The sequence below is a fragment of the Amphibalanus amphitrite genome, unplaced genomic scaffold (genome assembly GCF_019059575.1).
Source record: "Amphibalanus amphitrite isolate SeventyFive unplaced genomic scaffold, NRLGWU_Aamphi_draft 000088F_arrow, whole genome shotgun sequence".
Lineage (NCBI taxonomy): Eukaryota > Metazoa > Arthropoda > Thecostraca > Balanomorpha > Balanidae > Amphibalanus > Amphibalanus amphitrite.
In genome coordinates this window covers 521,995-535,465 of record NW_024881584.1, presented here as the reverse complement: position 1 = coordinate 535,465, position 13,471 = coordinate 521,995, and the positions used below count along the sequence as shown (strand labels likewise).

General features: G+C 51.0%; 1 long non-coding RNA gene across 1 annotated transcript; it reads left to right on the top strand.

The window, feature by feature from the left end:
• The first annotated feature begins 2,465 nt into the window (after positions 1–2,465).
• LOC122379982 lies at positions 2,466–6,012 on the top strand. Its single transcript, XR_006256264.1, has 3 exons — positions 2,466–2,858; positions 3,199–3,330; positions 5,521–6,012. It is a non-coding gene; the product is annotated as an uncharacterized LOC122379982 (long non-coding RNA).
• Positions 6,013–13,471: the final 7,459 nt, after the last annotated feature.

Genomic DNA, 13,471 nt, shown 5'->3' with positions numbered 1-13,471 from the left:
ACTTGGTAGAAGGAATGAAGCTACCCTATAAAAATTACCGCGTGTAAATCGGTCAAGTGGTTGCTGAGATATAAGCCTCGCAAAAGCGTCCGCACGGCCGGCCGGCCGGCCGGCCGGCCGCTCATACTCAGAAATTTCCGTTATTCTACGTAAGACTCCGCTCGCTTCGCTCGCTCCGTAATAATGGGGAGGTCGCAAAATTGACCTGACCTTAGGTCATCGATATCAAAATTCTGAGATTAACATTTTGTACATGCTATTGCTCTTAGCAATCGCTGAAAGTTTCAAAGCGATCGGTCGCTCGGTGTATGTAGCTATGACAGACATTGAAACTTTTTATGAGGTGAGGTCACTTCAAGTGACCTGGTGACCTGACCTTAAATGACCTTGGCCTTAAATTTTCACAACATGTGTAGAAGTGATGTATGATAAGGTGTACCAAAAACGGCGGCGCTCCGCGCCGCCGTTTTTGCACAGCAGGGCGCGGGTTAATCCGTGCACCGACGGGGGGGGGGGCGGATATCCGCCCCCTTAGGCTTTTCGTAGATAGCGGGAAAGCCGCGAAATTTGGCACGACTATTTTCTCATCAATTTTACACATGGTGCGCAAGTTTGAACCTCCTAACTTTTAAGGTCAGGTCATCAGGTCAATTTGAATGACTCAGCCTCAAGTCACTTTTTTGCAACTTTGACACCGTGCCACAGCTACAGTAGATGTCGGAGGCCTTTGAAAGTCGCTGGATGTTATAAACTCATTAGTAGCTACAATTTTTGTATCTCGGAATTTTGATATCGATGACCTAAGGTCAGATCAATTTCTCGACCTCCCCATTATAAGTCAATGGGGGAAAAAGCAACTCCCTGTTTTTACCACTAAAACGGGTCGGAATGGCCCCATAAACCATACATGAATTCATATACGATCAACCTTCACTACCTTGAGGTCTGTTTTGCTGTTGGGCAGCTGTAAGGTCATGTGACGTCATCAAAGGTCACCAAAGGTTGTTTTTTACCAATAACTCCGTACAGGAACAAGATACAGCCGCGCGGATGGTCTCATTGAGTTCAGCTCGTCAAGGCGCATCGAATGATATACATGATGACCTCGAGGTCACGTGACCTGAGGTCAACCAGGTCAACATATATATCATTCGATGCGGATTGACGAGAGGATCACGATGATGCCCTTAGTTTGTTCATATCTTGACTAGTTCGAAAGTGATTCGAGAAAAAAAAACTCCATATCTAGCGCCGCCATTTTAACTTTTTTGACCCCTGTGACGTCATCTTTGACCTGACCTGAAAATGACCTTTGTAAAAATAGTAGACCTTGTCCGTGCGTATCCCATGCCGTTTACCGCTTGTCGCTATCTGGCTTCGTTCTCGAGATCTCAGGGGGGGGGCGGTCATTCGCCCCCCCCCCGTCGGTACGAAGTTGGCGCAGACCCCCGTCGGTGCGCGGGTTAAAATACATATCATGATATTGAAGTTCATAATAGAGATGTTTTTATCTTGCCTGAAACGATCTCTTGTGCTTTCCAAGGTGTTTCGTTGCAAATTTGCATTAAGAATAACATGCAGAATTAAAAAGCAGGTTCTGGGGAATTCACCGTCTTCTGTTTCCTTCGCTGAAATCGTTTGTCCAAAACAGCATGTGACCGCCGCATGTATGAATGCTTATGTATGTTCACCGGCTGTGGCTCGTAGCCGGCCAGGTAGACCGCCGAGACCGGCCGGCCGCCCGGGCCCGGCCTGACCGGGCCGCGCCGCTTGACCCTTCCGCACTGAAAGAAAAGTACACCTTGATAATTTGAATTTGATTATTATACACCGCCATTACACCGAAATCAAGAATATTTATACCCTTGTTCGACGTATATGGAGAATAAAATAATGCTCCGGTGCGAATGTACTCTATCACGAGCGTATTCTTGGGGTTTAATTCAATCCAGTTTAACACTCATGGTGCAATTCTAACTTTTGAGATATTTACCCCTCTAATTGATGGATGGTAAAATTACTATAGTCCGTTTTTCTTAAGTTTGCCCCTCACTGTAAACGTCTCTTTGAACACAGCACGAGAATTGCTCGCTGAATTACTGAGAAAACTGGTTAGCGCACATTGTATTGTAGATATGAATAATATTTTCAAAAATAAGTTTTGAACACCGACGATTTAACATTATGTTAAGCGCCGTGCAATTTATTTATTAGTTCAGACATAATTCCTGAGAAGTCGTCTATCCCTGTGGGGCTGTAGGTATTGACAGATACGATTTACGAGTCTGTGAAATAGTAAATAAATTTGATGAAATTGATCGTCTGTGAAATCTGGTTAAATCAGTGTGCGCCAACCAGTTTTCTCAGTAATTCAGCTAGCAATTCTCGTGCTATGTTCAAAAAGACGTTTACAGTGAGGGGCAAACTTAAAAAAAACGAACTATACTATAGTGTATTTTCTTCAAGTGGGATAAGAATACCCATCTGATAGCATAAATTTGCACTCTGATTTGTCAGCTGATAATTCAACCCTCATCATGGTGTAAATATGCATCCTTTGTAAAGTGTGTTTCGATGAGGATGGTGTTATTTTATGACAAGGATTTAAAATACCCTAAACATAATAGTTCTGCACCCATATGCTCATTATTTTACGATAGCGTCCACGTGCGGCTCGCGAGCCTTCCGTTTCCGCCATTTTCATTTTTGTGTCTGCTCCGGACCGGAGCCACGGAGACTTCTGGCGCTTGCAAGTGATCTTCTGGCGGTTGAAACAGTGAGATAGGTGCGAGTGTGCTGGTGCGTTCGGTGTGGTGATGACTGACTAGTGCTGGACCCATTTCCGAATAACTTTGAGGGTAAGTTGACTTGATAATGTTTCGATGTAGCAGTTGATGAAATTGATTTGCTGCTGTCTGTATGCACGTCTCTCACTTAGCTGTTTGTGTCAATACGTGGCATTCTGATAAGTGATTCCAGAAGCTCAAATTGACCCTCGCAGTTTGTTCTCAAGGGCAAATTGAGAAATCAGTTAAGTACCTACTGAGGTTGTTAACTGTAACTTCATCAAATGTTCAATGTGTCGATTGATCAATATATGTTTAGGTATGTTTAGTAATTTTATTTCTCTACGTTTTACAAAAGTACTAGAATCTTGGCCTGGAAAAGTTGCTATTTTATTTTGTGTATTACTTTCAGGTTTGGGGTGACCTGGCTCTCGTCGTGGGTCACGCCGGCGAGAATGGCATTAGGACAAAGTCACCTCAATGACGCGACAGGCGTGCTACACCGCACAACTCCTGCCTCCGGAGGGCGCCACACCCGTTGAAGGTGAGTTTTAACCCTCGCATGTGTAGGGGGGGGGGGGTCGGATGGACCCCCTCCATGGTTTTTCGCGAATAACTCGCGTAAAAAGCGGCCGATCGCGACGAAACTTTCAGTACCCTCGCATTGATCAATTTGACACCTACCCTGAAAATTTCATGACCCTGACCCAAATGACCTTTGACCTGTGACCTCTTTTCCGAGACTATGTTTGGCCGGAATCGCGATTTCGCGTATGTCGGCTCGCACTAGCCGCGTGTTTGCAAGCTTTTCGTGGTTTCAAACGTTCAAACATGTGATTTGATGTTACTCCCGTGTGTGTCAAGGTCACCTGAAGGTCAGGTCAGGTCATTAACCTTTGGTGACCTCGGGTGACCTAGGGTCACTTTTTCGAGTTTTACATGTTTCTAGGCTAGTTTTTGGAGCTGAATTCGAATTTAGCAACCATTTGAACATTTACGAAGTAGTTTTGGTGACTTCGTAACATGTTACGAAGCTGTCAGAGGCGGTTGACACGTACTACGAATACCCGTCACGACGCCTACTGGTTGACCTGACCTCACCTGACCCGACCTGGTCTAAATGCTTCAAGACATCATCTGTGATCAAAACTAACACGATATTCGTGATCAGCACCCCGAAAAACCCCTTAGCAGCCACACTTTACGACTTTCTAACAGGTCCCGATTTTCCCGACTTTGGGTCATTGACCTGACCTGGAAGGTCAACCAATGACCTAGGACCTTAAAATTGGGTATCATCGGCTTCCTCTCGTCACGGGCAACACGCTCGTTTTTTCCGCGAAGCTCTAGCTCGATCAGGGGCCAAACGGCAAGGGGGGGGGGGTCCAACCGACCCCCCCCCCCCTACACATTAGAAGCTGGCAAACGCCGCACACATGCGAGGGTTAAACCACCATTAATGATGACTGACGACAATTGTCCGTCTGTCTGTCTGTCTGTCCGTCTGTCCGTCTGTCCGTCTGTCCGTCTGTCCGTCTGTCCGTCTGTCCGTCTGTCCGTCTGTCCGTCTGTCCGTCTGTCCGTCCGTCCGTCCGTCTGTCCGTCCGTCCGTCCGTCCGTCTCGCCTGTCTCATCCATGGGCTCCGCCACCGGGGGGAGGGGGAGGGACGGGGGACGTGTCCCCCCCCCCAATATTTTACATTTGTCTGTTTCGTCTGTCTCGTCTGTCGGTCCGTCCGTCCATGACATACAATATCGTTCTGTAATTAAATGTTACAGTGCTTACTAGTTATATCTTTCAGTTTTCACGGACAGACATACAATATCGTTCTTTGCCTTATGATTACAGTGCTTAACCCGCGCACCGACGGGGGAGCCCCCCCCCCCCTCAGGTTTTGTCAGATAGCATAAAAAAGGCGGCGCATATCGCCGCCAGATTTGGCACGACTGTTGATACATCCATTTCGTACACACTCTGGAAATTTTTAGCTCATATCTTAAAAAAGTCAAGCCACCAGGCCACGTTAAGTGACCTCACCTCGAAACACAATCTTCGAAGTTTGCTATCTCGTTGTTGAAAGCAGATCTTGAAACTCACAGAAATAATTTTGGTGATGAGCACCTACAACTCGTATATCTCAGAATTGCATATCGATGACCTACGAATAGGTCATTTTTTACCTGCCCATTATAAGTCAATGGAATAAATTTCAAGTCATTCTTATGTCCATCATATTCCTTTTTTATACGACTTTTTAGCTCTTCTGTTCATGAGCTACGGAGTCGTTTGTTGAATGTTGTCGGTCTTTTTACGGTTACTCGCATAATTTGACCTTCGATGACCTCTGATGACGTCATTTTGAACCCTAACGAAAAATGACCGAAGTACTTTTTTCATAGACCTTCTTACGAGCTTTCGAATGTCGTTTGCCGCTTCTCGCGAAGTTACTAAGTTCTTGAGATCTTTGGGGGGCGGTCATCCACCCTCTCGTCGCTTCTAAGTTGGCTCAGAACCCCTTCGGTGCGCGGGTTAATAGATTCATCTGTCAATTCTTAAGGATCGACATTCAAAATTGCTATTTTCTGAAAGATTACAGTGCTTAATATTTCTTTACATCCTTCAATTTACATCGATGGGCGGATGGACGGACGGATGGACGGCCTGACATACAAAGTCGTTCTTAACTTAAAGATTGCAGTGGTTAATAGTTCTTTTATCTTTCAATCTTGATAGATGACGACCTGGCGGCCACCTTGGTGATCGGTGGCGGCACGACGATTTCGGAGCTGCAGGATGGGCGCAACTCTGTGTCCGTTCACCCAGAAACCCAGTGCCTGGTCAGCTATGTGAAATATCGTCTCCCAAACAGTGAGATGAAGATGCTGGCTGCCTTCGCTGCGGCGCACGCTGTGCTGTATTTGCCTTTTAGAGGGCCCAGCATGATCCTTTTTGAGGTCATATATGCACGGGTTATGAAGTTCGCGATTCCTCTCAGTGCGGCCGAGAATGCCATCCTTCGTATAATCCACTGTTGCCGATTCAGAGGCACCAGTGCAGTGGTCGGGTGACCGAGCAGGGCCCTGTTTCACGGCACGGCACTACTGTGCGCTACTAGTATCGCGGTATTGAGTTTCCATAGAAACATCTACAAACTTGGACGCTCCAACATTGAGAGCGTTCGAGTATGTGGATGTTTCCAATAGGAACTCAGCACCGCGATACACGTAACGCACTGTACATAGTGTCGTGCCGTGAAACATCTTCAGTACCTATAGGCACTGAAGATGATGTGAGTTGAGAAGGCCTCAGTCAGTTTTTTTTAACGGCGTTTTTGTTGTCAGTGCTTTCCTAGTTCGTACACCTGGACCTGTGCTTTGATTTCAGAGACCGTACGTTTGGTGTCGATACTCGTTACACGAAGAAATGCTCAGTTGTTTTTAAAGTACATGATGAAACGTGACTTAGTGACCTGATGAACTGTGCTGTGAATAAAATGTGATTTGTGCAGCTTGTGATATCCTCAGGGAAGTCAGTGTTGGGAGGAACCAATCTGTAGCAACCTGTTGTCGCCACGCCGTCCTCTGGTCTGTAGTTGCGTACAGCGACACTTGATTTGGCTGACTGGCTGTGGTGCAGGGTGAGGAGAAAGTGGATTTTGGTAGAGGATGGGAAGGAATGCGGTAGCCGCCGAGTGACCACAGCCCCTCGATGGCGAGGCTGCTGTGGTCAGACGGATCTGAGATGCTCCGGGATCTCGATGGCGAGATTGACCGAAACCGACTGGCCGCCCCAGGAACGAGGAGGCCACGAGTGTTGTATCCCGATGGCAAGACACTTCACTCGCGGTCAGCTTCGGTGACTCGATGGCGAGACACCGCAGCCGCCTCCCTCCACACCCTCAATGAGAAAAGGAGAGAGAAAGTAGTGGGCCCCCAGGACATAAAGACAGGTATCAGGAGCAGCCACGATTAGCACTGCTCGCACCGTCTTCCGCCACTTATGTCACCGCCCACCACACAAAGATGCACTTAGTAGGACGCTGTATTTGTTCTTTGCCGTCCTCACCGCACGAGTCACAGACAGAGAGTGGGTCGGCGCAGCGAGCACCGGCCCCAGGTCACCTCGTTCCTCCCTCGCGGCACACGCCGGCGGCGGCCAATCACGACAGCGGGCCCTCACGTGACCCGAGCCGGGCCTCGCCTCGAGCGGGACCACCGGACGCACGTGGCCACCACATGGCTCGACCGTAACCGGGCGGAGAGCGGCCGTCGGCCACTACATACTCCCCCACCGTGTTGCGCCTCGCAGCAACACTACACAATGCTCAGCCGACGCGCCAATGCTACATATAGACATTATACATTCTCACGTTCGCGGCCTTTAGAACATAAGTGTGTCTTCACTCTTCACAGTTACCAAAGTCGTTGTTACAAACATACAAGACATATAAACACCGCTGCCAGCTAACCCTTTTAGCGATGACTCAAACATTCACCTCACAATATCAAACACTGTACGATTGCTCACCGCACAGCGCGCCTCGCGAATGATCCTCAGCCACCAGGCAGCCCAGCTCCCGCGATCAACGGCACTCTTCCTCCAGGAAGCAGATCTTTGCTGCTGGCCTGGTGTACGTCTTTCCGCAGGAGGTCCGTAGCGCAGCTGACCGGACTCTTCCGTCCTTACCCGGGAAGACCTGAACGATCCTGGCCAGAGGCCATGCTCCTCTGGGCAGATCGGACTCAGCCATGAGGACCAGGTCCCCTACTTGAAGGCTTCTTCTTTCCTGGCGCCACTTGCTCCGCTGTGTCAAAGTCGGTATGTATTCTCGAGTCCACCTTTTCCAAACGTGTTCAGCCACAGCTTGCGACTGTCTCCACCTCCGACGGCTGCACATGTCGTTGTCTCTTGTCAGGACTGGTGCCAGGTGTGGGGAAGCACGACCAAGCAGGAAGTGGTTAGGAGTCAATGCTTCGGGATCAGATGGATCGGAGCTCACATAGGTAAGTGGGCGGCTGTTTATCATGTGTTCGACCTCCGCGAACACAGTCAGGAGAACTTCATCGGTCAGCAGCTGAGATCCGACGACTGCCTGCAGGCACGTCTTGACCGACTTCACCATCCTTTCCCAAACACCACCCATGTGGCTGGCCGTTGGTGGATTGAACCTCCAGTCAATCTCCAAGGCGCTCAGGCGCTCAGGCATCTGCGCTAGCAGCACCTTCAGCTCTTCGCGTAGTTCACGGTTGCTGCCGATAAAGCTGGTACCGCGGTCCGAGAAGATAACTGCTGGCTGGGATCTGCGAGAGAAGAAGCGTCTGAGGGCCATGATGCAGCTGTCCACTTCCAGCGAATGTGTCACCTCCAGATGAACAGCACGGGTCGCCAAGCACGCTATCAGCAGTCCGTATCGCTTCTCAGTTCTTCGGAACCGCTTCACTCGCAGTGGTCCAAAGTAGTCCACACCCACGTTCTTGAACGGATGATCGGCTTCGAGTCTCTGAGCGGGAAGGTCAGCCATCCTTGGTGGCGCCGGAGCAGCTCTGCGTCGATGACAATAGAGGCAACTGCGGAGCTGCTTCTTCACCTCTGCGCGTCCTTGGGGAATCCAGAACTTCTGCCGTACTTCATTCAGCGTGTGTTCTGTCCCCGCATGACCATGACGGACATGCTCTTGCATGATGATGAGCCTGGCGAGCTCGCTTTTCCTCGGCAGGATGATCGGATGTCGGGACTCCTCGGGAATAGATGCTTTCCCGATGCGTCCTCCAACACGGACCAGGCCATTGCTGTCGCAGATCGGTGTCAGCGAGAGCAGAGGACTGGAAGTCTGGATCGGCCGTCGCTGTTCCAGACATCGGAGTTCTTCCCCATGCGTCGTGAGCTGCTCTTGTCTGATGATCCATACTTCGGCCTCCACCATCTCAGAGCGTGATAGTGGACCTGATAATGGAGGTTGTCGGCCAGGCAAGAACGCCTTCAGGTTGTGCACAAAACGCTTGATCCAGCCGACAACTCGCTTGTACTTGATCCACGATGAATACTTCGCTGGGTCCGGTTCTTCTGGTCGTGTTGATGCTGCGATGACATTCACTGACGTCGCCTGTTTTTGTTCTTCTTCGTTGTCTGCCAGTTCTGGATGCTTTTCCAGTTTCCTTTCTGTTGATGTTAGCCGGTAGTACGCCTGTCTTGAGTTGTCGGGGAACGTCGGATTTTCCTCACTCCACAGCAAGCAGGTTTCGTATCTCTCCCCGACCTTTTTGGTCTTTCGATCCAGAAGAGCCAATGCACGGAGATCTTCTTGAGATCTTGCGTCCTTGACGTTGATCTTCGTGCCAAATGCTTCAGTGGTCCACCACTCTTGAACCAGCTCACTCAGGTTCTCTTCATCTGTTGACTGTTTGCGTACAAACATGACGTGCCGCGTACTACGGGGTACCAGTGCCGACACAGATCCAGTCAGGGTCCAACCGAAATCTGTCCTCACTGCGACCGGTTGGCCGGTACCTCCCACTCTGATCTCCCGTTGCAGGACAGCTTCCAGTATGTTGGCCCCGAGCAGCAGCTCGACACGTGCACCACTGTACTGAGGAAAGTCGAGACCCTGCAGATGCTTCCAGCTGGAGGTCTGTCGTCGGCTGATGCTGGGTGGAGTAACATTCAATCCTGGCACAGACCAAACTTCCGGGATTACGATGTGGCCCTCTTTGGCATCGACAGAAATAGGGCTGACTGTCAACGGAACACGGATGGATGACTGTCTCTGTCCGCTTCCTTCGACGTTCTGAAGTCTGAGCTCTTCACGCTCCCCCTTCACACCGATTTCTTGCAGCACCTTCTCACAGCAGAGTGACGTTTGCGCCCCCGGATCCAGAAGAGCGACAACATCCTTGTCACCGTTCGGGCCGTGAACTCTGACAGGAACCAGTTGTAGAAGCGTGTCCGTGGCTTCCGTCATGGCTGCACCAACGATCGGATCTTCTCTGTTCAGGCGATTCTCTGTTCTGCCGCTGCTCTCCCCGCCCCCTGAATCACCTCTGGGCGTATGTAGAAGCTTGTGATGTGTCGCCCTGCATCCATTTGTGCCACAGCGCTTGGCAGATCTACACGATCTGACGAAGTGCCCCTTCCTGAGACACGCCCAGCACAGTCGCTCCCGTTTCACAGTCACGAGCTTTTCCTCCAGCGTCTGGGCTTGAAAATCAGGACAGTTTTCCAGTTTGTGCTCCCCTTCGCAGACGACGCAAGGCCTGGGCCTATGGCTTTCCTCACGCGGTGAGGATGCGGAAGTGGCCAATGTCGTCCGCCTCGTCATGGTCTCTTTCGGAGTCACCACAGTCTTCCTCTTTTCGGGGTCACGGCTCGGGCGAGTGGTGTAGCTCAACACGTTCACCTGGATCTTCAGCCACTCGCTAAACATCTCCAGATTGGGCTGGTTTGGTCGCATCCTGTAGACTTCTTGGCCCCACTGATAAGTAAGCTCGTCAGGGAGCTTGGCAATCACTCTGCGGAGGGTGTCGCTTGCCCCCAGATCATGATAGTAGCCCAGGGCTCGCAGAGTCATGACCGTGTTGCTGATGGCGGAGCTGAACCTCTCCATTGACGCCAAGCTATTCACACTTGGTGCTGGGGTAGAAAACATCTGATTGAGACTTGCCTGGCTGATTTCGTCTTTCCGACCGAAACGTTCATATAGCGTCTTCAGTGCTTGCTCGTACAGCGATCCATCAAACAAAAGCCCTTCAATGGCTTGGTGGGCAGGGCCCTCAACTGCTTGCTGCAGATGAGTCATCCGCTCTGCATTCGTCAGCGATGTCTGATTGTGGACCAGCACTTTAAAGAGGCTGATCCATCGAGGCCAGTCAGCGGGATCCCCTCGATAGGTGTGGAGGCTGAGGCTCGGTACACTCTTGGAGAACGCTGTTGACTGACTCGAGCGTGCTTGCTCTTGAGAAACATCTGGGATCATCCAGGTACTGGGATCTAGGGTTGTGGTTGCACTTCCAGCTGAGGCCTCAAGTGGTGCCCCAGTCGCAGCTTGATCGACTGTCGTCGGCTGCACGGCGTCGTTCACAGCGCAGTCTTCGTTTGCCAAATGGTGTGTGGCAGCGGTGTGACCTTCCTGCCGCTCGTCCCTCTGTTGATCACGCTGAGAGTGCATGCCGCAGTTACCCATGGATGTCGCAGTGCCCTCACAGACACCTTCACGTGTTGGCTTTGCTTCTTCTCCCATCCCAGCGACAGCTTCGTCAAAGTCATGACGACGATCCCAATTCAGGTCATCTTCAGCAGCGCGATAGAGACGGACCTTTCTTGCTGCTCGATTTCGAGTCTCTTCAGCTATCTTCAGCTGAAGTGCACTGTCGCGCTCTTGAAGCTCCCACTCTTCTTGTTGTCGGAGATTCTCCATTTCGAGCTGAGCTTCACGTTGGCGTTTCTCCGCCCTTTGCCTCTCCATCATGTTACGGCGACTTTCTTCTACCTGGGCCCTGACGTCTTGTAGCTTGCGATCCGCATCCTCCAATTCTACGGCGACCACTCTTGATCGGACTGAAGCGGCCGTCCCTGCTGACGTATGTGACTTGGCGTGACTCGGCCCACGGCGGGAAGTGGTAGCTGATGAACGAACTTCGTCCAGCTCTTGGAGATATTGTTGAATCTTGCCCTGGATGGCTAGCTCTTCTTCTTCGAAATGATCGGCATATGCTTGAGCTTCTTCAATCTCTTCGTCTCCCAGCTTGCTTTCATATGTCTGATGAGTCTTTCGCAAATCGGCAAATGCTTCTTCTAGTCTTGCGCTGACCTGATGGATGCGGTCACGATTAGCATGTCTTGTTATCTCTACTTCTACTGCTTTGCTGGCCCTTGTCGTAGCAGCCCTCTTGCATCCACGCAGTCGGCGCAGGTCAGCAAGCTCCTGATCCTTGGCGGCACGCTGAGCTTCAGCCATTGTAGGATCGACTGCTTGAGTTTCACAACTGTATTCTGCATCCATTCAGCAGTTGCGATGGGATCTCCGGTTGAGATCCGGCCCGGAGGACCAGAAAATGTCGCCACGCCGTCCTCTGGTCTGTAGTTGCGTACAGCGACACTTGATTTGGCTGACTGGCTGTGGTGCAGGGTGAGGAGAAAGTGGATTTTGGTAGAGGATGGGAAGGAATGCGGTAGCCGCCGAGTGACCACAGCCCCTCGATGGCGAGGCTGCTGTGGTCAGACGGATCTGAGATGCTCCGGGATCTCGATGGCGAGATTGACCGAAACCGACTGGCCGCCCCAGGAACGAGGAGGCCACGAGTGTTGTATCCCGATGGCAAGACACTTCACTCGCGGTCAGCTTCGGTGACTCGATGGCGAGACACCGCAGCCGCCTCCCTCCACACCCTCAATGAGAAAAGGAGAGAGAAAGTAGTGGGCCCCCAGGACATAAAGACAGGTATCAGGAGCAGCCACGATTAGCACTGCTCGCACCGTCTTCCGCCACTTATGTCACCGCCCACCACACAAAGATGCACTTAGTAGGACGCTGTATTTGTTCTTTGCCGTCCTCACCGCACGAGTCACAGACAGAGAGTGGGTCGGCGCAGCGAGCACCGGCCCCAGGTCACCTCGTTCCTCCCTCGCGGCACACGCCGGCGGCGGCCAATCACGACAGCGGGCCCTCACGTGACCCGAGCCGGGCCTCGCCTCGAGCGGGACCACCGGACGCACGTGGCCACCACATGGCTCGACCGTAACCGGGCGGAGAGCGGCCGTCGGCCACTACACCTGTGATCTGTCGTTTCAAGTTATTTTAAATAAACAACACGTTGGAGAGATGCACCATAGTTGACTTTATCGAAAGTGCTCAGAAGACGACAGTAGATACAATCACGCTGGGGGATAGTTATGGCTGGCGATATATTTACCCAGTCGTATTTTTACTCCCTCTGGAAAAGAACATACAATTATTATCGTTTACTTTTGTTTTGTATGCGGATTATAACGTGAGCTATTTTTACATCTTGACTTAAATTTTACACATTCAGCTTCGCAGCCCGCTGGTATTTCTACACCATGCCGCAAGGCGTAGAAATTGTTTTGGCTTAAATTGCACTGTGGCGTAAAATTATCATCGTAAATTACATGCTTCATTCTTCCTAACGCCCCTTTACACCCTTTACCTAGGGGTGTAAAATGAATTGATTTGGGGTGGAGATTTGTGTACCGTACTTTTATTCCGCAACGGGTGTAGTTTTAAGCTTACGAGGATATATTACTTACTACCGGGTGGCAGAATTAATCTCCAATTGTCCATGCAAACATCTTTTACTCTGGCATAAAATGAAGTTAAAAGGGGTGGAGATTTGTGTACCGTAATAATATTCCAATTTCAGGTGTAGTTTTTCTTTCAGTGCGCCGCCGCGCAGCCTGGGAGGGCCGGAGACCGGCCCCCTGTTTTGACGGCGGCGTCTGGAATGTGTATTGTCCACGCCGGCGTCCCCGTCCCAGGTATGCGCGCGGACCGGCCAGGTGCGGCTATTTTTGTGCGCGGCGGATCTCCCTCCCCTCCGTCCGAGCTCCGTTGCCGCGCTCCGGCGTGGCCGTCCCGGCCGGCCGCTAGAGGGTACCGAGGTAGCTGTGGCTGTGACACTCCCTCCTATTGGCCAGCGCTTCGCTCGCCTCCGCCCAGCTCCAGCCTTGCGCC